The sequence below is a fragment of the Rhincodon typus genome, chromosome 1 (assembly GCF_021869965.1).
Source record: "Rhincodon typus isolate 14 chromosome 1, sRhiTyp1.1, whole genome shotgun sequence".
NCBI classification, from domain to species: domain Eukaryota; kingdom Metazoa; phylum Chordata; class Chondrichthyes; order Orectolobiformes; family Rhincodontidae; genus Rhincodon; species Rhincodon typus.
In genome coordinates this window covers 130,641,550-130,669,238 of record NC_063332.1, presented here as the reverse complement: position 1 = coordinate 130,669,238, position 27,689 = coordinate 130,641,550, and the positions used below count along the sequence as shown (strand labels likewise).

The 27,689-nt window shown below is 38.6% G+C and overlaps 1 protein-coding gene and 1 long non-coding RNA gene across 3 annotated transcripts in view; one reads left to right on the top strand and one right to left on the bottom strand.

The window, feature by feature from the left end:
• LOC109934644 (lipopolysaccharide-responsive and beige-like anchor protein) overlaps positions 1–27,689 on the bottom strand; it is a 722,782-nt gene that overhangs the window by 89,907 nt on the left and 605,186 nt on the right. The gene's annotated exons all lie outside the window — the stretch shown is intronic.
• The window catches only part of LOC125486584, a 96,481-nt gene continuing 69,358 nt past the window's right edge, over positions 567–27,689 (top strand). Inside the window, exons 1-3 of the long non-coding RNA XR_007265236.1 lie at positions 567–714; positions 3,110–3,229; positions 23,562–23,714. This is a non-coding gene — a long non-coding RNA (uncharacterized LOC125486584). The remainder of the gene's footprint in view (positions 715–3,109; positions 3,230–23,561; positions 23,715–27,689) is intronic.

Sequence of the window (27,689 nt, the reverse complement as noted above, 5' to 3'; positions counted from 1 at the left end):
CGTTACACAGAGCAGAACGGGGAAGGCTGTTGGACTGAGATCTGGTGTGGGCAGTCAGACTACGTGTGGAGGCCCTGCATTGAGCTGCTACACTAATGCCTATTTAAAATTTCCTACCTTACTGTAATGTTAACCCTTTAATATTCTCATTTTTAACTTATTTTTCAACTCTAAGTAATACAACTACTTTTATTCTTCTACTGTACCCAAGAATTGTACCTAGGTACTTGTACCTAACATGTCACCATAAGAATGCAGGCATTGTAAAAGTTTTTCACTGTACTCCTACAATGAAGTACACATGACAATGAAAGAATATTGTAATGTATTTTTTACAGGCTGTAGGAATTTTTATATATAAAAAAATCATCAAATTGTGTATTTTGTTCACAAAATTCCCAGGAGCGTGATGCTTAAAACTTGAATCATTTGACCAAAGGTAATCTTTAGTTCAGGCATTTGTCGACAGAGGGATAATAGAACTCAGTGCAGTAATGGACAAATTAACATTTCGATGTAATCTTTGAATTTCTTCTTTCCATTTCAAACTTGTTTAAAATTTTTTCCCTTTAGCCAATTGGAGCACTTAACCCAAAGAGAGCAGCTTTCTTTTCGGAGCGTCATGAAAGCTGGGAAGATGATCAGGTTCCTCCTTTCCACTATGGGACTCATTATTCAACCAGTAGCTTCACTCTTGCATGGTTGTTAAGAATTGTAAGTACAATAACTGTAAAATTTAAAGCTGTTTCATCCAGTCAGTGCGTTAATGTGTCTCTTCCATTGAAAAAGCACTCGCAATTGTCCCTTGATTAAGGCTGAATAATACAGCACAAGGCAGACATAAATCCTGCACATAAACTGGAATATTTAGCCTAATTTCCGATAATTACTGGTACTTAATTTTTTTTTCCAAATCAGAATATATTTTAAAGTAATTTAAAATTCAATTTCATAGCTTCATTTTAGTATATATTTTGCATAATTAGGTGATAATTTGACAACACTGCACATAAAATATACCCGTAAAATGATTTACAGTTAATAAAGCTATTTATGATGTAAAGCTTCATGTAGAAAAAAAAATGTAAAAAACAGCATTCTTCTGTTGCACTCAGTATATTTGCATTAGGCCATATTTTTATTCACCATGTTGCACTTAAACATTGACGATTGCAAGTCAGCTTGCCTGATATTGTTGAGTAATGCTGTAAGAGCTTAACCCCTCTGTTACATTCTTAACTCAACACACACATTGATTTAATATATATAGCTAAAAATACTGGAAATATGTGCAAGTCAGACAGCATCTATTCAGAGGAAAGACAGCATATTGATATTTTGGATACGTTTTTCTTCGTTAGTATTCTTCTGATTTTCATTTTTGATTTTGTTTCATATTTCCAGTGTTTGCAACTTTTATGTTTTTTGCATTTATTATACAGTTCATTATTTTTAATAACTGAATGCTATTCCTTAGTTCCCTTTTTTTTGAGCACTGGTAATCCTCAAACATTTTAAAAGTCAATTATTATAACATGAATAATGATTAAATTTTCAGCACATTTTCATAGTTACAATTCCAACCCACCCCCACCTCAATATGTAGATCCTAGCTATCATTTTACACCTCGCCCATGTACCCATTAATGTATTAACCTAAACACCAAGTGTCAACTAAATTCAGATAATTATTTTGTAATGCATTACAGCTGAGCCTGCTTCTGACCTCCCTGAATGTTCATGCAGGCACAGGGATCAGGAGTAGGAATGCTTGCTGATATTTTTCCTCCTCCCCTGTGTTCTTGTTCCTACCCCCGGATAAGAGATAGTCCCTGTTGGTAATGTGAAAAAGAAGGAATAAAAGAAAATGCAGAATGAGATAGAAAAAAAGAAAATAAAACATTAAGAAAGGGTTAGGCAAAAAAAAGGAGATGGGTAAAGAAAGGAAGGGAGAATGACAGACAGATTGAGAGATGGAGGAAGATTAAACGGGAAAAGAGGGAATAGAAGATGTAGAACATGTTGGAAGCGTAAGAAAGGGCAAATGAGAGTGAAGGATAGAATGAAACTGTAGGCGAGTAGGCAATGAAAATATCTTATTATGAAGACAGAAATAACATAAGGAAGGAAAGAGGATCTATGGGACGGGGCAAATGCTGAGCTAAATAATTTTATTCTTCCACACTTCATGATTTCTTTACAATTGTATGGCTGTTCTTATGTCACTCAGCAATTCATATTTAATTTACAAGTAGACAGATACGAATCACTCTAAACTATGCAGTTATGCATATTCTTTTTTGTATTCGCCTTGTTTGAATTCCCACTGTCCATCTGTAATTCCTACTTCCTGCATCTTCTATCATTATGTAACAGTATGGTTTTATTTGACAAAAACTAGATTACTGTTTGAGCAGACTAATGCTACCAGTCTGGGCATGAAATTCCTTCCAACCCAACCCCTTCTGATAGGCTGTATAAATTCCCAAAAACAACTCACAGGTTTTGCAAGCTGTCAGGGCATCTGCTAATCAAAGCGATATCATAGTAATAACATTCTATTTTTTAGAGCAATTAAAAATCTAACAATGCCAGTTCTGACAGAAGGTCAGATTTGCTACTTTCTTTCCAGAAGCCACCTGTTCTGCTGAGTAGTTCCAACATTTTTTTTGTTTTATGATATAGCCTGTGATGTCTTGTATAAATATAGTTCCAGCCAATCAGTTATTCAGAATAACAAATAAGTCACTAAATCTAGAATATACAAAGCAGGAAGAAGAATTTTTTTATAAATATATTTTTAGAAGTCTTACTAAGCTGATTGTAAGAACAATCAGTTATTTCAACTGCAAAAAAACGAATATTGTTCATAGAACAATCAGACCCATTTAAAAATTACTCAGTTAAACAAATTCAGAAGTTTGTCTTGAGGTCAAAGTGTTGAAGGGGATATGTAAACTGTGACAGGTTACCGTAATCTTACTTCCAATTCTGTCAAAACTCCATGAATGTCAGATATTGTCTATTCCATAACGGACTACAAATGTTTGTTTAGTTATAAATGCTGAATGGTCTTTTCCTCAATATTCCTAAATCTTTTCCTGTGCAGGAGCCGTTTACTACCTTCTTTCTAAACCTGCAAGGAGGAAAATTTGATCATGCTGATAGAACATTTTCAGCAGTGTCTAGAGCATGGCGCAACTGTCAACGTGACACCTCTGACGTAAAGGTATTTAAAATTGTTTATTGTTGTGCAGAACAATCTTGTCAATGACTCTAAAAGACTCTTTGCCGTATTCCATGAAATGATGAACTTTTTAAACTTTGTGACCTCATTTAGGACAGCACGGTGGCTCAGTGGTTAGCAATGTTGCCTCACAGCTCTAGGGACTCAAGTTTGATTCCACCCTCAGGCAACTGTCAGTGTGGAGTTTGCACATTCTCCCGGTATGCATGGGTTTCCTCTGGGTGCTCCAGTTTCCTCCCACAGTCCAAAGATGTGCAGGCTCGGTGGATTGGCTATGCTAAATTGCCCGAAGTGTAGGTGGATTATAGGAGGATGGGTCTGGCTGGGTGCTCTGATGGTCAGTGTGGACTTGTTGGGCCAAAGGGCCTGTTTCCACAGTGTAGGGATTCTATATTCTATATAAAAGATTTAAGTCTGAGTGGACATCTTCACCTTTGAATATACTTGGTCATAGTTGTCAGAGAAATATGTACAGAGAAGTAATTTCCAGTTTTAGTTATGATTTTTTGCGCTTCTGACCTTTTACCGTTCCATACCTACGAATTTCTACCTTAGCCCCAAGGTTTGCTTTATTCCTCATATCTTGGTTGCCATTCACTGTGGTCAGAGTACCTACATGTTTCTGGTGACAGTGTCAATGTTGTGACTGTTGCTATTGTGTCTGATTTACTATCTTGGATGACCTCAAACTTTTCCAAAATAAACATAAGCCAACCTAGTCACTTTTCAGTCCTTGCTTGCAATTCTATACCTTGTCATCTCTCCTCCTGACTATGCTAAGTACAGGAGTGAGTAATCTCCTTGTCTTGCTAGCCACTGGATTAAATTTTCAAGGTCCACATTCAGTCCAAGACCAAGAATGCATAATTACATTGTTATAATATCATGCTCTTCCACTTTCATGCTTTCATCACCACCAACTCTCAACCTCTTATGTATTTTCTTCACTGAATAGATTTTAACTCATGTAGACATCTGCCATCTACATCTCATCTTCTGCTGAGTCTTGTTTATACATCACTGCTGTCTTCACAACCTTCCACTGATTTCCTATCTTCTATGAAGTTCTGAAGAAGAGTCATACTGGACTCAGAATATTAACACTGTTTCTCTCTCCACAGATGCTGCCAACATTTTCTGTGTTTGTTAAGTTTGGAATAATGAATTACCTAATAGGTCTCACACACCTTTGACTGTAAAATCAAAATACAATGACCAACAAAAGATAACAGGTTGTTCAGCCCGATTTTCTTGTAATATTATTGGTGTTGTAGTGACTGAAAATTACTTAGGAAATGTAGTGGCAGTTACTATTAAGTAGATGAGAATGTTTCATACTTCAATTATATTTAAGTGAAGTTTAGGTGACAAGTAACTTGACAGAAGCATGGACACAGTTACTGGCAGTTGAAAATCTGTATGATGAGTGAAAAGATATGGACCAGGATCTTTAGGTGCCACCAGTGTCAGGATCAGAGGTGGACAATGGTAAAGATAGTGCTGGTGATCAGCATGTTAGATTCCTGTTAGCATTTTCTTGTAGGCTAGCTGGTTTTATCAGAATGGGAATGTTGGGCCCTGGAAAAATGCCTGACTCAGGAGGGAGATTAATTAAAGTTATCATTGATGGTTTGTTGAGGGCCAGTTTGCGATTTGGGTGGGGATGTCTGTGCTGCACACTGAGTCGAAAGCAGAACGTACACACTGAAACAGCAATGGTGCAGAGGGTCAGTTGAAGAGACAGGTGCCATGTCGTGCGCAGAGATTGTTGGGACAAACTTCTATACGAGCTCATGTACTATAGGAGTTCATCACTATTCTGGCATCGAGTGGCATAAAAGATGGGATTCAAACTTATTGATAATATAGAGAGTTCAACTGAGCTTAAAGATAATAGCTCATAATGGAAGAACTGTTCTCAGATTTTGTGCAAAATTCTCAGTGAAAGAAGCAGAGCCCTGGACTCTGAGGAGAGCAGAGCAGAAGGACAGGTTAAAATAACCTCAGTATAGGCACCTGACAAAAGAAGAAGAGAGATAAGGTGATGCTGGCCTCTTTGACCATTGCCAGTCAATCATTTACATACAAAGCCACAAGTATCAGTTCTGACAAGTTCCCAACAGTGCTATGACTTCAAACTTTTTTGAGGGGCTGGTAAGTAACCCAGATCTGTATCTGTCACATGTTCAGATGTGCATGTTTCCTGAAGACTCTGCTGCGTCAACTAGAGTTTGATATCAAGGGGCCTGTCATGAGGGTCTTCCACTACGCTCACCTTGCCTAAACAAAGAAAACTGTTGAACCTTTTCTGGCAAAATGGTCAGTTTGCCTGAACACAGTTCTTCTGCTGTTGGTCACAGCAACCCACAGCCATGCCAGCATTGGTCTGGATGGGTGGCCTTTTGTCACCATCTAGAAAGAGTGACTCCCTCTGTGTCTCCAGGAAATCTCCATTTTGAGTTAGAGAAGTGAGGAACATCCCTGGCCTGTGTGTCAGATGGCTGCCTTTTTTGTTTGATCATTAGTGCATCCATTTTCTCATTCAAATCACGGCCATAGTGTTTTTAAATGTACACTTGTATAGTCTCACCTTAATTTCCAACTAACATCCCAGATTGGCTGCCTCCTCAACGCATCCACTTCATTTGAAATCAGTGGTTGCAACTACGTCCCATTAGGTGAAGGAGGGAGAATGAGCGGCTTTGGGACCCCTAAACTGTCCCATTATCAGTTTCCTGATCCGAGAGGGAAGATCAAACCCATGAGATTCAAATCTGAATTTGCCCCACAAATGATTCTGAACTAAGATTTATTAGAAGAAACAGAAGAATATATTCATAAAGTTTGTGATATGCATTACAGTCATGCCACTAAATGCCTAAAGTATGATTATAAAGAAGAAGTAGATGCATCCCTACCCCTCAGCATTGAGGTAGAGAGTTCTGAGGAAGACTTGTATTGGACTTGAAACATTAACTCTATTTCTCACTCTGGACCTGCTGCAGCACTTTGTTTCTAATCCACATAGAGTGTGTTGTTGTGGCACCTGGACAATAAATTAATTGGAATTATATAGGTACGCTTAGCAAAAAGAACAGGAAGATATCCTTACTTATTAATTGATTCCAAATCTGTGTGGTGTAAATGTACTTTATCTAATGAGGATGAATTGAAAAGTGGAAATATTTAATGTTCTTCAGTGTTTTCAAATTGGCAGGATTCCCTTCAACTCATACATACTTCTGCATTCAATCAATATAGCAATCCAAAAACATAAATCAAAACAGAAGCTTTTTTTTAAAATCAACAACCTCAAGGTTTAACTGTTCTGCTTGGTGCATTCCCATTCAGTGTAATTTTTGATCACAGAATAAAATTGCAAATAAGCAAACCACAGCACAACTGACATCCTAGTTTGTTGCCAAATGTACAGAATATCCAGTTTATTTTAAGGTAATGGACACCAGGACGAATCTTCTGTGATCTTTTTCATTTCAAAAGACCGTCATGCACAGTGGACTGATTGATTATTTTGATTTGTTCTTCAAATATCAGTTAGCTAGCTTCGCCTGGAGGCCAGTGGTAATCAACATTGCAGAGAATCACATGAATTGGCTGCGGAGAGAGTTCATGCCAGTAGGTATTGTACTTTAATGAAGAAAACTGAAGCATATGTGTGGTCACAACCAATTCATGTCTTCATACTGTGAAAGCCTTGGGGTTTGTGATCAAAGCGAAGGCCCAATCCTTACATGACTATGCTGGGATATAACCTTTATTTGAACCTGTCTCAATGATCTTTTGGTAGTGTCTCTTAACAAATCCATATTAATTGTTCTTAATTTTTTCATGCGTTGCTTGCCTTTTGATTAAAGCTGTCTTAGCTTGGCAATATTTCCCCAAATATCAAGAGTATAAATTTACCAGTCTTACTGCTACTTGATTCTGCTTTTAATGCACAAAATAGCTAGTCATTTTTTAAAAAAAGATCTGAAGCATATGCTATTTTCAAAGATTAAGCCTTTTATCTCAAAAAGTATATGGTGTATTAATGTTTTTAGGCGTTTAGTGTTGTGACTGTAATGCATATCGCAACAAATTTTAAGAAAAAAGTCTTTTGTTCCTTCTATCAAATCTTAGCGGAGGTCTGTAAAGACATTTGTATGAAGATTTGTGGAAAACAAATGCAAAGATCTTGGAGTCCAACCCAAAACAATCCTCCAAAACAAAATTAATAAATAAGTAAATATTAAGACCTTTCAAAAGAGAAGAAGTGGAAAGACCATTTCTTAAAAGAAAGCCTTACTTTTCAAAAAATAATCTCAGGGCACTGATTTGGGCATAAAAGAATCTATCTGTTTAATCACATCAGGAGTATCGATTATTTCAAATTAAAAATTATAAACATAAATTCCAGATAAATAAATCAGTTATAACCTTCACCAAAAACAAGATTATTGAAGGAAGTAATCAATTTTGTTCACACAATACGGTATTAGAATTGGAATGCAAGTGATCTTTAAGTCACAGAACAAAAATAACAACTTTACTTCACCTTCAGTATCATAAAGTATTTCAAGGTATTTTGGGAAAGCAGGAGCATTGTCAACAAACATTGACACCAAACCCTATGAGCTCTTAAGTCAGGCATTCAAAGTTTGGTCAAAGAAAAAGATTTTAAGGAACATATTAAAGGAGAGACAGATACAAAGGTTTAGGGGACAAATTTCAGAGATGAAGAACTACACACCTAAAGTCACTGGTATCAATGGAAGACCGTTTGAGGTCTGTGTTAAGAGTTCAGGATAAGAGCAATGCAGAAATTTCATGAGCAAGGCAGGAGAATATTATACAGATAAGGGAGGTCAGAGCCACAGAAGGACTGGGGACACATGCCAATCTAATTTGGTGATTATGAATGATGAGTGAATGTGCCTTGATACCTGTCAGTATGGATAAACTCGGGTTCTCAGAGGGTGCAAGATGGGAGACTGACCAGGACAGCATCACAATAGGCAATAGTCAAGGCTAATGGTCACAAAGGCACAAATAAGTTTTCAGCACCAGATAAACTGAGGCAAGAATGCAGCAAATATACAATCTTGGTAATGAAATAGACATAGGATCTGCAGTTTATCTCTGTAAAATAAGTTGTGATTAGTCTGATTTGGTCTCAGTGACCAAGTGGATGGCATCTGTGGCTTGGGATCAGAATTTGTGGGTTTTTTTTTCATTCACGGGATGACGGTGTCGCTGGCCAGGCAGCATTTATTGCCCATTTCTAATTGCCCAGAAGGCAGTTCAGAGTCAACCATACTGCTGTGGGTCTGGAGTCACATGTAGTCCAGACCATGTAAGGATGGCAGCTTCCTTCCCTAAAGGACATTCGTGAACCAGATGGGTTTTTCCCGACAATCAGCAATGGGTTCGTGGTCATCATTAGATTCTTAATTCTAGATATTTTATTGAATTCAAATTCCACCATCTGCCATGACAGGAATCGAACAGAGGTCCCCAGAACGTTATCTGGGTCTCTGGATTAACAGTCCAGTGATGATACCACTAGGCCATTGCCTCCCCTTGAGAAGAATTGAAGACTAAAGGCAGTGGTTTCAGTCTTCCTAGCTTCTAGCTGATTGAAATTTCTGTTAATTTGTTATTAGATTTCAGACGTGACAATTCAAAGGCAGCATAAGGGTTGAGAGAGATGGTGATTAGGCAGAACTAGATGTTGTCAGCTTGTATATGGAACCTGTCATGTTCCAGTGATTCCAACATGTGGATAAGAAATGGGAGTGGGAGAAAGTAAATCTTTGGAAGACTCCAGAGGTGATAGAACATGAGTGAAAAGAGAAGCTGTTGAAGATAAGTTTGCGACTCAAATGAAAAGCAATGAAACCAGGCATGTGTAGTTACGTCCAGCTGGATAATGGAGAAGCACTGGATGTGGATACTGCAATCGATTGTCAAAAGGTCAGGACGGATGAAAAGTAGTAATTTAATACAGTCCAAGTCATATAGGATGCCATTTGTGACTTTGATAAGAAATATTTCACTATACTGGCAATGGTTCAGATTTGTTTCAATGTGTTCAAACACAGAGCTGTGGGAAATATGGCTACGGATTTGTGAAGCAACAAAGTGTCTAGGGACTGAATGTCCACGGCAGGTTTGAAGGGAAGGGACACAGCACCTAACTAAAGGAGACTTGTTAACAGTATCAGCTGATGTGGAGACCAGAAAGCGAAGTTGGCTGGTCAGCAGTTTGTTGAAAGACTGGTGAAGGGACAGGAGGCCAGCTTCATGGATATGAAAGCTTCAAGAGAGCATAAAGAGAAGGACAGGAAAGAAAATAGAGAAAGTGAGTTCAGGAGTAAAGTGGGAAACTGGGAAGCTTGGCTTGGTTGGCTTTAAGAACAAAGGAAGCAGTAGAGGCATATTTACATCAGTCTTTGTGGTAAGATATCAATGAGCTCGTCACTTGTTTATGGGTGAGAGTGGAAGGGGCAGAGAAGAGGGCTTCAAGGAGTGAAGAGAAATCAGGGAATATTTCCACACTCCAGGATGATCCTGGGTGTGTTATTATATTATAAAGCTCTATGATTTCTGCATTGAGCGACTTTACAGTTGAAATTGTCAGAATTTTTCAAGTAAATGGTAAAAGTGTTCACATAACAGTAAATATTTCCCTTTTCAAAAAAATCAAAGTGACTAAAATTCCTTTTCTTTATGGTACTGCTTTCTGTCCCTCTCCCCTCCCGGAAATAACTAAAGCCACCTGGTGAGAGATAGCAATAACTACAGATGCTGGAGTCAGAGATAACACAGCAGGCCAGGCAGCATCAGAGGAGCTGGAAAGTTGACGTTTTGGTTCAGGACCAGGAAGGATCCCAACCTGAAACGTCAACTTTCCTGCTCCTCTGATGGTGCCTGGCCTGCTGTGCTTCTTCAGCTCCACACTGTGTTAAAACCACCTGGCCATTTTTTCACGGCAGTTGCCAGCAAAATATTTTTGGATAAATAATAAATTGAAGTTACTTATTTGAGGAAGAATTGTCACCAAGGGTTAAAAATGCAGTTTGCCATCAGCCATTCTGCAAGTTATGTAGTGCTAGCAATGGATACCACCAGACGTTGTAAAAGTCTGTTTTACAGTACGAGGTACATTGAAACTTGAGGCTGGCAACTTTTCCATGGGATGTAGGGAAAGAGGAAAATATGTGATTTTTCTGGCTTTCTCTTTCATCGTGCTTTATCTTCCATTGCTGAAGAGAGCAAACCTAGTGACTTTAATAGATCCTGATTTTTTTTTTATTATTTGATTCATTCTGGTCCAACCATGGCATCCTATCAAATTCTTTAAAATGTACAATACAGAGCAGTTACTTGCAAGAATTTGAAAATATTATTATAACCATGACATGCAAAAGTAAAAGGCAAGCATGTTCATTGTATAGTGATGTTTCAGTTAGTTATTTGAACATCTTTCTTTTAAATTGAATGCATCCAAAACAGTGAATACTATGTTAGACATGATGTCAGTTTCATCATTTAAACTTTGCCTTGTTTTAGGAAAAGCAAAGGCAAGGGAGGTCAGAGGTAGGCATAGTGATATTAAACTATAGAGTCTTAAACCACCTTCATGCTGACTGACTTTGCTTTTGTGTGCCCAAGAGTTATTGCTAGTCTCTGACCTGATGATTAATCTTCCAGGCTCTGGTCTTGATTTTTTTTTCTTCAGAAGTTCTTAACCGAACAAGAAATTCAAATACGATAGGTTCTAGTACAGTAGATCACATCTGGTGATTGGATATTGTAGTGTGTGTCCCTATGAAATGATATTGTTAGTGTTAAGCGTTAGTTTTTTTCACTACTTGTTTTTAACATGCCATGCTGTCAAGCAAAGCTGTCTTCTAAAATAGTTCCTTTTCATTTGTTCCAAATGGGTTTTGCTGCATCTTTCAAGCCTGTCACATCCCATTTCTTACCTTGAATGACTTTCCTGTAGTTGGTGAGCTTTCTTGGCCTGTGATATCTTTTGGCCTCCAATGGAGAAAATAAAGTCCCATAGCAATGAAGTTGTCTCCAAGAAACTTGGGCCTAAAAGTTTATTGACAGCTTGCCTGTTTTACAGGGCTAAAATGAATACTGAAGTATCCAGTATTCTGGGCAATGAGCAAATGCCTATTCTATGGTGGAGGTGAAAGTTCTGGTACATTGGTAAAGGCTTCAATGTAAGCACCCACACTGAAAACATATATAAAGAGGAAGCCCTTTCCAAATCCTGGCTGCCTGAAACATAGCCGATGCTCTGTTTATATGTGACTGGAGTCTACTTTTTAAGATACTGCTGGATGCCACCGCCAAATAGGTTTGTGCATTAATACTTGCGTTGCATTTGTTAATTATAAAGCTCTCCCGAAGACTGCATGATTGCAGATACTGGTTCATAAGAATGTGCTAATCAAAGATGTTCGATGGTCTGGTAGTCCTGTTACAAGACTTGGGTAATGTTCCAATTTTATCTATCAAGGTATGACAGCAAGAAGAACCAAGTGACACATTGTTCTTTTATCTTGTCATTTTAGGTTTTTAGTCCTCCGAAATCTTCTACAATTTATTATCATCCATGTATTACATGGCCTTGTTTTTCCTATATGCATCAGGTTATTTAAATAATTAAAATGTATTCAGCCACAGGCCTACTGCTGTGGTAACTATTCAATAGTTTGGTCACAGAAGATTATTTTTCCTTATTTTGGATAACTTAGTAGTTGGTTGTTTTGCATCTTGATGCATGTCACAGCTGCCTAAATGTCTCAACTGAGGAGAATTCTTGCTGTAGGAATTTACCAGAGATACTTAGAGAACCATTGCCTCAGAAAGCCATTGAATTTTACGAAAGAGAAGGATGCTTTTCAACACATCACAACTCACCAGAACTATTCAAATGTCACGATTATTTACTGTGAATGGGGTGGTCATGAGGTGGTGGGGTTGAGGTGGTTGAACAGAGTTGGACTTGGCAATCAGGAAGTAGAATGTAGGCAGACACAAGTGACTAAGTGCTGAGGCTGGTTAGAAGGCCTGTCTTGGTTCTCTGGGACTTTATTCAGTTATATTAAAGGCTGTTGGCACCTCCACCCCACCACCAACTTCTTGCCCATTCACCCAGTATACATGTGGACAGAAACAATGAATCCAGCAGTAAAAATGGCATGTCCAGAGGCAGTTTCCTAGCTCTTAAAGACTTTGCAGGAAGAAAACTTGAAGATGTCAAGCAAAGTAAATGTTTCTCTCCAGTTGTCAAAACAGAACCTCATATTGTGATTATTCCTGAGTCGGGGCTCTTGGTCATACATCCCATAATCCGTCCATTCACTCTATAAAAAGAGCCCTTACATTACACCTCTTACAGTGTTCCTACAAAACATCATATTTTTCTTCAAAGAAACATTTGTGAATTGATATTTTTCAGGGCAGTTCTAGATAAGCCATTTTTATTGTATGACACGTTGATACTGTATACAGTGTACACTGGATGAATGCGCATGTTAGGACCAGGAGTTGCCATGGAGGCTATAAAAAAATCATTGAGTTGGGGGGTTGGTGGTAAGCAGTGTATGGTTGAGAGCATAAGTTGACATGAAAGCTATAAGACAGATTTTTGGAATGGGTAAATGTCATGAATTAGAATAGAGGAAGCATGGGGCTATGGAAGGGACACGGTGATGGTTGCAGGTAATCGCTAAATGCACCTTTCAATAGGTTTACAAGTACAGGCTATCATTCATGACTTCTCTATTGGACCAGGAGCCATGAGCCATGGAAAAGCTCACCTGATTCTAGTAAAATTGCTTGAGCCGAAGAGATGCCTATCTCCCAGGTTGGGAGAACACAATGCAGGCTTGCTTGATAATGCTGATCCATTGCCATCCATCCACCTTTCACCACTTTGCCTTGCCTGACTGTCAGTCCTGAGCAACAATGCTGTCAACCCATCATCTGGGGGATAGTTGCAGCAGGCAAGCTACTGGAGAAAGTACTCTCCAACCCAAATCTATCCTGACCCAGTGGACTCCATCAGCAGTACACCTTCCCTCATGCTGCCCTTTATAGAAAAATACATTAAACTAGGGAATCACAGTTGAGGATCTTTCATCACCTTAACGCCTTTCACCCCAACCTCGAATTCACTTGGACCATCTCCAATACCTCCCTCCCCTTCCTGGACCTCTCCGTCTCCATCTCCGGTAACCGTCTCAGCATCAACATCTATTTCAAACCCACCGACTCCCGTAGCTACCTTGACGACACCTCCTCTCACCCACCTTCCCACAAGAATGTGATCCCTTACTCCCAATTCCTCCACCTCCGACGTATCTGTTCCCAAAATGGAGCGTTCCACTCCAGGACATTCCAGATGTCCTCCTACTTCAAAGACCTCAACTTCCCCCCTCTGTTGATTCGTAATGCCCTGAACTGCATCTCTTGCATTTCTTGCACTTCTGCCCTCAAACTCCCTCCCCGCAACAAAAATAAGGACAGATTCCCCTGGTCCTCACATATCCCACCAACCTCCGCATCCAGCGTATCATCCTCCACCACTTCCGCCACCTGCAATCTGACCTCACCACCAAAGAGATATTTCCCTCCCCACCCCTGTCTGCCTTTCATAGAGACTGGTCACACTGCGACACTCTTGTCCACTCCATGCTCCCCGCCACCCCCACCACACCACAACTGCAGGAGGTGCTACACCTGCCCCTACACCTCCCCTCTCACCTCCATCTAAGGCCCCAGACAAACTTTCCAAATCCGACAGGGATTCACCTGTACGTCCTCCAACCTGGTCTACTGTATCTGTTGGTCCCGATGTGGTCTCCTCTACATTGGTGAGACCAAGTGCAGACTCTGACTAATTCGCTAAGCATCTGCACTCTGTATGATATAGTCAACAACACCTTCCAGTTGCTAACCATTTTAACTCCCCCTCCCACTCCCTTGGTGACATGTCCATCCTGGGCCCCCTCCAGTGTCACAATGATGCCACACGCAGACTGGAAGAACAACATCTTATGTTCCACGTCGGGAGTTTGCAGCCCGATGGCTTCAACATAGAATTCACTAGTTTCAAAATCTCCCCATCCCCGACTTCATCCCAAGTCCGACCTTCCCTCTTATCCTTGACCTGACACTACCTGTTCATTTTCTTTCCTACCTATGCGCCCCACTCTTTTCACTGACCAATCCATCTGCATCCACCTATCGTCATCCCACCTACCTTCTCCCAGCCCCACACCACCCCCCTTTTTATTTCTGAACTCCCTTCCCCCTCCCCAGTCCTGATGAAGGGTATAAACCCGAAACATTGACTTTCCTGCTCCTCTGATGCTGCCTGACCTGCTGTGTTCCTCCAGCTCCACACTGTATTGACTCTGACTTCAGCATCTGCAGTCCTTGCTATCGCTGAGCTGAGGACCTTTTGCAGGCACAAGTATTCACCAGAAATCACTTTCTCATCATTGACCCTACTACTTGTTCACTCAAATTTGTTCTCTCTCAGTGACAGTTTTAAACCATTTTAACCATTTCTAAATTGACCATTGCCTCTGTGCAACCATTCGGTAGCAGTGGTGTAATCAGAATCTTTGAAGCTGCAGCTATGGGGCAGTTCAAGCAATGACTGACATTGTTGAGGGCTGTCCATTGGACTGAACTTGAAGGTGGGCTTATAGAACTCCCTCAAGCCACTAACAAGTCTATTGTTTGGTAGTATTGACTATGTAGATACTAAATAAATAAATAAGTCAAGAGCTCTCCAACTGGAAGCAATTAATTTTGCTCTATTCAATCTATCAGAACAGTTCATAATTTTATCAACTCTTCTCAAAGCCTTCAGTGTTTAATATAAACATATTACTATTAATTTCCTTATGTATTCAATGCCCATTTATAAAATCCAAAATAATGATTTTTATATCTTTAGCAACAGTCCTTAAACTTTTTAGGAGTTATGTTGAACCCCTAGATTTCTCTGTTCACCAGTGCCTTTCAATTTAGTGTATATAAAGTCCCATTTTTTAAAGTGTTGGCCTTAATAGTACTATCATTTTTATCCAGGTCAGATTGCATGTGGTACCTCTCTGTTTGCTAACCTCCATTTTTCTGAAGATTTTTACAGTTCACTTCACAGTTTCCGAAGCTTATCAATTATCTGTCAAGAAAAGTATTAATTCTGTACTGTCTTCGCAAGTTTGAATTGTCTGGGTATACTAAGAAAGAAAAGGATTTTATTCCAATTCGTGGGGCATCCATCTTTCAACACTTTGTAGTTAGTCACCATAGTCTTCTGGACCATAGGGCTACTCTCTCATGAGAATGAGATGACCAGTGCTGGCTTAACTGAGCATCACCACGCCTCAGGTGAGGGAAGAGATTGAGAAGGAGAGTCCTTCATTGTAACCTCAGCTAGTGCAGGAATTAAACTAATGCTGTTAGCATTATTCTGCATCACAAAACAGACTTACAGCCAACTGAGCTCACCATCCCCCTCCTAAAGTTGCCATAATCCTACCAAATAATAGGGCTGCTCTCTCATTAGAGAGAGACGACTGATGATGACTTAACCCGAGGGTCACCACTCCTCAGGCAAGAGGAGAGGTTTGGAAAGAGAGTCAGACTGAAAACAGCCTGTCATACCTTTTCTAAATATGGCAGTATAGATGGCTGGATTTCAAAACTGCAAAGTGATGGTGCCAAATAAAGTACCATGATAACTCCATCAAGCACTTGTGTCCGTCCCACTAGGCTGAAACAGTTCGTTGCATAACAAGGCAGATTTACATTCTTTTACAATGAAGTTATCAGGGGAGGTTAGTTTACCCTGTGTCTGACAATCAATATTAGAAAATGGTTCTTGTTTTCTTGGAGTTCCTTTATACTAGCAGTTTTTACAGTTATGTCCCTTTGTTATCCATTTTGGCCTTGCAAAAACTTGACACTCCTCTTGAACTTGTAAAAAGAATCTGTCAGCCATCTTGGACTACACACTGTCCATTTTTCAAAAAAATGAAACCAGCTGATTAACTTAAAGATTAGTATTTCATATAGCACATCTGCATAACACCTACATCTAAACTTTTCTAGGAAGGATCTGTGGGAACACCAAAACCACTTTCTCTCTAGACCCTACTGTTTGTTCACTCAACTTTGTTTTTCTTCAGTGGCAGTTTTAAACCAATTTAACCTTTTCTGGAAATCAAAATGCATTCCCTCTACTGAATTCTGATTTTATTTTTTAAAATATTTGTTACTGCGTGTGGGCATCACTGGCTAAACCATCATTTATTGCCCAGCCTTAATTTACCCTTATGAAAGCTGGTGGTGAGCTTCCCTGCAGTGCATGGGATTAGGAACACCCACTGTGTTGTAGTGGAGTTGCTGGATTTTGATCCAGGAGCAGCGATTTAAAAAGGCAGTGTAGAGTTCCAACTCATAATGTTGTGCGGCTTGGACGGTAACTTGCAGTTAGTAGAGTTCCCATGCATTGCTGCCCATGTTTTCTAGGCAGTAGAGGTCATGAGCTTGGAATATGCAGCAGAAGGTGCCTTGATGAATTTATTCAGTGCAACTTGTAGATATTACACACTGCTACTCCAGAGCACCTATAATGGAAGAGGTGATTGTTCATGGATACGGTGCCAATCCAACAGCTGCTTTGTCCTGGATGGTGGCAACCTTCTTGAGTGTTTTTGGAGCTGCACTCATCTAGGCCGGTGGAGAGTGTTCCAACACACTCCTGACTTGGGCTTAGTAGAGTGAGAACTGGTTTTGTGGAGTTGGGAGATGTGTTACTTGATGTATAATTTCTTGGTTCTGACCTGCTGTTGTAGCCACTGAGTTTCCACTGAGTCATCTAGTCACTTCTTTCTAAAAACTTTGTTGAGTGTGACTTGACTACATAGATCAGTTCTGGCTGTTTTTCCTTCAACAAACAATCTGAATCTGCATTTACATGAATTAATTTATTCATTCTCCTTTTCATTATATAGCTATGTTAAATTTGTCAACCAAAAATATAGGATTGTGAGACTGTATAACTTAACACCTTGGTCTCCGATCATTATTATCTCTTAGAGTGTGTACCGAGCTAGAACAGTAACTTGATTCCTTCCAAAATTAATTCTTTAAGCAGTATCGGAATTTCATCTAGTCCAAGAAATGATACTTACTTACATCCCTAATGTGCACAAAGTCAATGCTAATGTGATGAGAGTTTCTGTAAAAGCAAAACACAATCCTAAAAAGCTCAAAAATCCTAAGCAATTAGCAATGTTTCAATTAAAACTTGGTATAACCTTTCACTAAACAGTGAACTGAGCACTTGGCAACCTGCTGTCAAGCCTGATTTACAGCCATCTGCCCACCATTACCACAGGTTTAACTGGACCTAGATGTGCTCCATCTTACTGAGGCCCAAGATTTAGATTTTTCTGGACTTTGCACTGTAAACGTCAAATAAGCTTGCTCACCTCAGAGCCCCATGCCTCCCTCTGATCCTAGATTAAAATTGTGCATTAAATGTATGAAACAAAACTTTGTAGTTTTAAACTCCAGGTCTTTGTCATGTATAAACATAGTTAATTTGAAACTGCTTGTCCCAATTTCTATTATATATTTTGGAGATAATTTTAATATCTGTTAAAATAGGTGGGAAATAAAGTAGGTGGTAAATCTCTCCATACAATAATTCTTCAATCCAGTTCTTAAATATGTGAAATTTGTATCTGTCAGATCGCGAAGGAAATTTCCAGTTGGCACAGGGATAAACTAGTGTTAGTTAATACGTGTTAATCTCCTGTGGTTTATGTTTTAATCTGTGATAGTGAACAGAGTATATGTTGAGCATAGTGCATACCAGTGACTCTACCACTTCATAAGGTCACTCTGCAGAGAGTCACCACTTTGCACGAATTCTTCATTAAATTCGGAGTGCTAGTAAACAGAAAAACTTTGGGGAATTGATTTTGGTGAGTGGAGAGACTTGTAGGGAGCGGGTAATTAAACTTTTTGAAAGTAAAAAAAAGTGTTCCAAAACCAGCAATTTGCAGATGTTTATTTTCCAAATAGCTTTTAGGTCATGCTGTAATTTTTAAAATGAGACTGTAGGTAACTTGATTGAGCAGTGTCAGACGTTTATCAGTCAAAATATCTTCTTTGTTTCTTGTTCTACTGTAGAGTCACTGTAAGAATTTGTGAATTGTCTTTGGTTGAATATTACTTTGTTTCAACAGCATGTATTTACATGGATAGAAATTGATGCAATTATCTTTTCATTTAAATACTGAAAAATTTCACAATCATATCCATTAATGTTTGTGAGTGCATTTTATTATTTCCATCATTCAATTTCAGACACTTGAGATTAAATTTTATTTTAATTATTTTAAGATTTTAAGCAAGAAATAAAACAAATTCAATATATTTAGTCATAAGCCAGAGCTCATTCTGGAACTTTGCAGTGCACAAATTATCCGGTGATGTTCCCAACATGGTAGAAGTGTGCACTTCAAAAGAATTTCATTGGCTGTGTATCAGTTGTGGATCTTACATGGTCATGAAAGATGTTATAGAAATTCAGATTATTAGAATGTGGCTATTTTTTCAATGTACAAATTATCACAAAATATGTTTCATAAATAATTTCAATGGAAGCCCAACTATAAAAATAAAGTTCAGTTAAGTTTGTGAATTTATTAGCCTATGTTGTAAAAATATGACAACAATTATAAATCTTGATTTTACATATAATTTAATAAAATGTGATCTTGTACTTGCTCTCCTTAAAGTGAGAGAATTATCCTGAGACAATATGTGCACAGCGTACTCATTTTGTAGCAATTATATTGCTTTAAAAAGTTGCAGTGTTGTCTTTTATGGTGGTAAATTGGTAGTTGTGTTCTCATTTGATAATACTCCTACTGACATTAGATAAACCAAAGGACTTGCCTTTTCATCATGTTAGGTTAAATGTGAAATTTCTTTGGAATGATCTGCAATTCTGTATACAATGACATACTTGGTGATAGAAACGATAATAACTTAATTCCTTTCTTGATCCTTGCTGTCTCTGCACTGACTGCTCCAATCTGACCTTGCTCAGCATCTGATGACCTGTTCTGTTGCTGTCAGTTGCTTGGAAGACTGCTGCTGTTGCAAGTGGCCCTAAGGGGTGCCCAAGAACTACTGGTCCACTGACCCATAACAACAAGGGATTTAGATCAGAGCCACTTGCTTTTGACATGGCTGCACAGGGCCATTGCACATAATAGCCATCAGACTGCCCTGTATTTTTCTGCTTGTTAAAAGGCATGTGGTTTGTGCTTGTTAAGAGCCAGACAAATTTTACATGAAGCACTTGCCGTGATTTTCAGATACATGTATTATCCCTATTTTGTTTGACAGTGACAAAATAGCTTACAGCCTACTTGTTTTAACCAGTAATAATAATGTTGCAATTAATGAATATGAGGTTACCACAACTTAATTGAGAACTGTAAAGGTGAAGAGCTTTGACCTGAGAGATAAAAGGAGAGAAGAGAGGAAGCAATTCTGAAAGTAATTTTTGACTTTGTTGTAAATTCACAATATACACTTGAAAAGCTTTAAACATCTCTGTTGATTTTCATTTCCACCAAAAGTCAAAATTACTCTCTCTCCATACTACATCCATATTTACTCAATAACAGCTGCTCATATGTGCACATTTTAGCTCATGCAAAGAGGAATCATCTTGTAGCATTCAATGATTGGACCTGAAATAAAATATTATTGGAAACTGCAGAGAGGAGACAATTTAATGGTTTAACTCAGTTGAAATATGATATCAAGCAGTTCAATCTTTCTATAAATATGACAAGTCATAAAAATATGATGCAGGTCCATAACTATGAAAAGATGTTGTGTTCTTCTTAGTAATTTGATGACTACTGACAAAATGGCCTTATTAGAGATAGCAGCTGTACCACCAGAGTATCTTTAAGTTCTCCCACTTTGATTTAGAACCCTTTGAGTATTGCGTATAAAACGTGAATTATATTTTTATCCTTTACTTCCAAAATCCCACATATTTGAAGGGATGGATCTATCGATCCAAGTGCTGTATGTTTTCTCTTTGTCCTTAAACTTAAACTGGAAACAAAAACTCATCTATAGTATAAGTCAGTTTTTGAATCATTATTTCAAATTTAAAAGCAGTAGAACATGCTTATATCAGCAAGGTTTTTCTTTATTTATTTTTAATTATCAGCTTGCTTAGTGATGACACTTTCAGCTCTGGTTCAGAAAGTAATGAGCTCAAGTGCTTCTATCTGTATTGACTGTAAGGACTGCTGTATTGTTGGATGTGCAATCTTTCAGAAGAGATGATAAACCACGGTGATGTAAGAGATTAAATAGTATTTTCAGTATTATGGAATTTTTCTGCAAACATTTATCATTTGACCGACATGAATTAGTTGGTCATTTATCTAACTTGCTGCTTGCACAAAATGCTTTAAGAAATCCTAAGCACATGAAAGATGCTGTATACATGCAAGTCTTTTTCATTCTAATAAGCAATGGTTAGTTAGCTTCTTATTACCATTTTATGTAAACATCCACATAAGAAGCAAGAGGAGGCCATTCAGCCCCCTGAGCATCCTCTGCCATTCAATTACATGTTGGCTGATAAGATTGTAACCACAAATCTGCATCCCCACCTACATTGAGTTTTACATGCATTTACTTAACAAGACTGTCTTTTTTTATTCACTCATTGGATGAGGGCATCACTGGCTAGGCCAGCATTTATTATCCATCCTTAATTGCCCAGAGGGCAGTTAAGAGTCAACCGCGTTGCTGTGGTCTGGAGTCACATGTTGGCCAGACCAGGTAAGGATGGCAGTTTCCTTCCCTAATGGACATTAATGAACCAGATGGGTTTTTCCAACAGTCAACAATAGATTCTCAATTTCAGATTTGTGTTGAATTCAGATTTCACTATCTGCCATGACAGGATTTGAACCTGGATCCCTGGATTAATTGCCTCCCCCTCTGCTTTAAAAATATTCAAGGATTTTGCTTTCACCACCTTTTCAGAAAGAATTGCTTCAAACATGCATGAGCCTCTGAAAGGAAAATGTTTATCTCTATTTAAGTAGTGATCCCTGTTTCTAGATTCTCCCACAAGACGAAACATCTACTCTGCCAAGATTCCTCAGGAGATGTTTCAGTCGAGTCACATCTTATTCTTCTAAACTCTAGCAGAAAAAGCCTAGCCTGCCCAACCTTTCCTCTCATTCCAGGCAATCCACTCATGCCAGGTGGTATTCTGGTAAATTTTCACTGAATTGCTTCTGATTACACCCTTCTTTAAATGAGGTGATCAATACTGTCTAAATATTCTAGACGTAGTCATAATGGTGCCCTGTATAACTGTAGTATAATTTTCTTCCTTTTGTTTTCAGTTCCCCTTGTGATAAATGAGAATATTCTATTAGCTTTCCTAATTACTTGCTGTACCTGCGTACTAACATTTTGTTATTCATAGGTTAGGACACCCAGACCCCACTCCATCCCAGAATTCTTGAGTGTCTCACCATTTAGATAATATGAGTCATCGAGTCATACAGCATGGAAACAGATCCTTTGGTCCAACTCGTCCGTGCCGACCAGATATCCTAAACCAATCCAGTCCCATTTGTCAGCGTTTGACCCTCTAAACCCTGCCTATTCCTGGATGTACCCATCCAGGTGCCTTTTAAATCTTGTAATTGTACCTGTTTCCACCACCTCCTCTGGCAGCTCGTACCACCCACGCATTACCCTGTGTGTGAAAAAGTTACCCCTCAGGTCCCTTTTTAAATCTTTCCCCTCTCACCTTAAACCTATTCGCTTTAGTTTTGGACACCTCTACCCTGTGGAAAAGACCTTGGCTATTCACTCTATTCATGCTCCTCATGATTTTATAAACCTCTATAAGATCATCCCTCAGCCTTCCACCTTCCAGGGATAAAAGCTCCAGCCTATTCAGCCGCTCCCGACCACTCCAACCCTCCAATCCCAGCAACATCCTTGTAAATCTTTTCTGAACCCTTTCAAGTTTCACAATATCCTTCCCATAGCAGAGAGACCAGAATTGAACACAGTATTCTAAAAGCGGCCTCACCAATGTACAGTACAGTCGTAACGTGACCTCCCAACTCCTATACTCAGTGCACTGTCTAATGAAGGCAAGCTTGCCAAACGCCTTCTCCACCACCCTTTCTACCTGCAACTCCACTTACAAGGAACTATGCACCTGCACTCCTAGATCTCTTTGTTCGGCAACACTCCCCATTCTGAAGGAAGTGTCACCAGATCTGAAACATTGTCTGCTTTCTGTCTATAGATGCTGCCAGACCTATTGAGTTTCTCCAATTTCTGTTTTTGTTTCAGATTTCCAGCATCCACAGTTCTTTGTTTTTTTTTATTCTTCCTGCTCAAATGGATATTTCACATTTTCCCACATTTTACTCTGTTTGCCATTTCTTTGCCCACTCACTTAACCTTTCTATGTGTGTTTGTAGCTGCATTATGTCCTTCACAAGTTTAGTGCCCAAGTTTGTGCCATTAGCACGTTTGGCAACCATACACCCATCCCTTCATCCAAGTCATTTGTGTAAATATAAACGGTTGAGGTCCCAGCTCTGAGCCACGTGGAACACCATTTGTTGTATTTTGCCAACTTGAAAAATACGTACTTCTTTCTACACTCTGCTTCCTGTTATCCAGCCAATTTCTATCCCTGCCAATATGCTAGCCCCTACATCATGCACTTTAATCTTCCACAATAACCTTTAATGTGGCACTTCATCAAATGCTTCCTAAAAATCTAAGTGCAATATATCAAGCTGTTCCCTTTATCCACAGCACATTCCTGTGAACTCTGTTCATTGTTGGAATTGTTATAAATGTATTGCCATTGAACAGCACTGATATTACAGATATTTTCAAAGAATGTTTTTTAAGCAGTTGAGATCTATTGAACTGAAGTCAATCTTACAATAACAGTAATATGTAAATTTCTTCAGTGTTTAAAAACAAATTTACATTGGCTAACAATTTTGATTGTACCTAGCAAGTTAAAATATCATCTTAATAGAATAGTTGGTGCATTACTTAACTTCAAATGTGCCTTTTTTTTTAATGGTTAGTTTGATTATGATGGTGGAGACTCTAACTGTTAAGCTTATGTTTTAATAACATGTTTATTCATTTATTTCTTAAACAGGAACTGATTCCTGAATTTTATTATCTCCCTGAGATGTTTGTCAATTCCAACAATTATAATTTGGGTGTGATGGATGATGGAACTGTAGTGTCTGATGTAGAGCTTCCACTCTGGGCCAAAACCCCGGAAGAGTTTGTTCGCATAAACAGACTGGTAAGAGATTTGTTTTTAATGTCTATCCTGCAGATGACCTTTGCTGATAGAAGCTGGTTTGCCATATGAATTAACAAACATTTACAAAAATTGTTGTATTTAATGGTTATTTTGAATTTCATCTATCAGCTATGGAGATAAACACTCAAAGGAAAAGTTGAGATTTAGATTAAAAGCAGAGCGTTTTATTCTTGTATGGATCAATTGGTTCTATTATCCAGTTGCAAACAAAGTAAAATATATAAGAGCTTCTTGTGGCTGGATATCCTGATGAAGGCAATTAATTGTTCTTTAATTTACATATTTTACATATTGAAAATTCCAATTAATTGGTGTACATAACCCATCCTTAGGTGTAATTCCAGCATTTAAACCACCTGGAAGCATTATCATGCTTGTTGAGCTACCTTGTTGTTCTTATTGACTTGGCTGAATAAATGTAAAATCTGGGGAATTTCTACTCATAACATCATATTTTATTGCCTGTATTCTATTTTACATAGTTAGTGTGGGGATTTGAGATGAAAAATAAAGGACAGGCTTTTGAACCACAAATGGTTAAACAGGGGTGAGCTGGAGTAAAATTCCACATTGCCAATCTGTTTGCATGCCAATCTGTTGGCAACTTCCTTTTGGGTCAACTTTCTGAGAGAGTGGATTAGAGGCCTTTGGGTTATCTCTTTGCATGTGGTAGAAAGCCAAATGAAAATACTTAATGGCCTGTTGTCAGGGGTCAGTTGGAAAGTTCTGGTTGGCTTGCATGCCAGTAGAGATTTTGGGGATGAGACCATCTGAAAGCAGTCAAACACCTTGTACCACCAGTGGCCTAGCATTCAAGCCAGGCTTTGAGGCCCTTGCTGCCTACCTGATGTCAGCTATGCTCATAAACTGTGTGAAATTGTCCAATATACAAGAGTGGCCTGTCTCTAATGAGGCTATTTGCTAATATAAAAGTTTTAGAATATATAGAGGTGCCCTAAAATTGTGACACCCCTCTCTCTCTTTTACCTGAACTTATCTTCTAAGCTGGAGAACAACCTATTGACTTTCCAGCTTCAAAAACCTGTACTCAGTCCTTAATTGGAAGGTAAACCTGTCCTCTGGCTACTAATTGGTCATTTCAAGAAAGAACAAATCTTGGGGGCTGGTTCTCTCACAGTGTGGAGTTGTGATACCATTTGATCCTTATGCTGGGGTCCAAACCAAAAGACATATCCTGCACAAAATGTTCAACTACCTCCCCAGTTGAGATACCTGTTCTGCAGGGTAGATGCTGAAGAAAACAGGTACGTATGGATGTGTTGTCGTAAATACTTGTTTTGGAGAGGTTCTATATATCATTAGACTCATCCCTTCTACCTGATATAGCATCGCTGATCTCATTTATTATCCCAATCCTTAACTTGATTCAACAACAGATAGAATAGTCAGAAATCATGTTTTAAACATTATTTTTTCATGGGATGTGGGTATCATTGGCAAACCAGCATTTGTTTTCCATCCCTAATTGCCCTTTGACGGCATTTAAGAGTCAACTGCTTCACTGTATCTGGAGTCCCACATAAACTAGACCAAGTAATGACGGTAAATATCTGTCCCTAAAGGATATGAATGAATTAAATAGATTTTTATGACAATCATTGATTGTTTCATTGTCACTTGTCCTCAGAGCATGCCAGGTCTTTTAATTATCAGTCCAGTGACATTACCACTATGCCTCCAAGTTTAAACCAGGAAGATTTTTGAGGCATTGAAAAAAACATTTACCTCATAAATATTGTAAAATACTATTTGTTTGTTGTTTACTTGGCTTTTCTCCCTAGTTTTTTTTAATGCAGTGTGTTAAGCTGATGTATTTAATTTGTTAGATTTAGTTTCAGTCATAATGAATGACCTGCAGTAGTCTTTTCGTGCCGTCAATCTGTATATAGAAATAAATTAGTTTCTAATTTCCCATGGATGAAGTGAACATGTTAAAAAAAAACTCCGTTAATCTTTTGAGGAAAATAAACTCAAATTTATGCAGTAAGTCCTCCCTTTGAGGGGTAGAAGAGTTGCAACTATTTAAATGACAGGAAAATATTGCTTCATTTAGCTAAGTAAATGCATACTTTTTAGGTATCTCATAATTTAGTTTTCGCTAAAGGAAATAGTTTAAACTAAAATAATTAAGAATGGGTAAGTAATCCAGAGGATGTGAAAATAATTCAAGTTTATTTTCACGCTCTTCCCCACATGGGGAAACAGTGACATAGTGGAAATGTCATTGGACTAGTAATCCAAAGGCCCAGGCTAATGTTTTTGAGAGCATGGATACTAATCCAGCTGTGACAAATAATAAATCTGGAATACAAAGCCAGTCTCTTGAATGGCAACCATGGTGACTATCATTGATTATTATGAAAATTCATCTAATTCACAACTGTCTTTTCGGAAAGGAAATCTGCTATACTTACCTGGTCTGATCTACGTGTGATTTCATATCCATGGAAGTAAAGTTGACTCTTAAATGCCCTCTGAAATGGTGTAGCAAGTGACTAGTTTAAGGCGAAAGGCAATAACTGCTGGCCTTGCCAGCAACACCGACATCCCATGAAAGATTAAGAAGAAAAAGAAAAAATAAAAGTAGATATTTTTTCATACAAAGAAACCAACCTATTTGCGACAGTAAAATTAGCTATGAGTTTTGTTGTAATAAAGTTTAGTGATCAAACTTATTCCTTAAGCTACAATTCTGAATTAGTGAATATGGACATGATTTTTAATTTCTTACATAGTCAGACATTAACAGTTTTGATTTTATGAACCAAACTTGAGAGAGTGTTTAAGCATAGACCAAAATGAAGAAATACCATCTGGCACACATTAGATTTCTCTGCCATGGGTCCAAAAGTATCAGGTGATATAATTTATTGTAGGCTGTCATATGAAGGTGTAGGGGCAAGTGAGTATTTTGGAGCTTTTATTTGGTTACCATTGGGGTTGAATGTTTTTAAATGTGACCTTATCACAGGTACGGGGATAGGGCAGGGGGGTGTGTCTGGGTAGGATGTTCTTCGGAGAGTCAGTGTGGACTTGTTGGTCCAAATGGCCTGTTTCTGCACTGTAGAGATTCTATGATTCCATGTAGGTGAATGATGAGATTTGCGGTAGTGTAAATCACACTGAGTGGAAGGAGAAGCATGATGGCTAGATGTTCAGTTCTGCTCTAGAACCCAGAATCCTGGTGAGAATATTTCTAACTAAGTCACAGCTCAGACAGCAGATTCATTCAGTCTCTCCCCTACACATTAGTATGCAGTTCTATTCTCATGCATGCTCTTCCTTTCGCTCTTCTTTGCACAAAGGAAAACTCTCACTCCTTGTGTGTGGAGGTGCTGGTGTTGGACTGGGATGGACAAGGTCAGAAATCACATGACACCAGGTCGTTGTCCAACAGGTTTATTTGAAAACACAAGCTTTCGAAGTCTTACTATCTCTCTCACTAACACCTGAAGAACGAGTATCAGATACAGAATTTATAAGAAAATGATCAAAGGGTCACACTACTGATGAGGATGCACTAAAGAAAACTAGGATGCTGTTAAATCTTTAATCAGTTAGAAGGTTTTAAATGATTAATATGTATATGTAAATCCCTGGGTTCCTTTGAAGTTACTCTCTTGAGAGAACTAAAGATTTTATCAATGTAAAGAAGAGGTGACATTTTAGGTCAGACAATGCATATTAGGAATGAGGCCGTGTTTTGGTTTGGAGTCAGACTGATTTTATTTGTAAAGTAGGAATTTATAAAACTCCAGCGTGCTCGCGCACGCACACGCACACACACTGTCTCTCTCTCTCTCCCCCACACACGCGCGCGCGCACACACACACACGCACACACTCATGCAATCTCTCTCCCACACACACGTGCTCTTTCTCTCCCACACACACGTGCTCTTTCTCTCCCACACACGTGCTCTTTCTCTCCCAC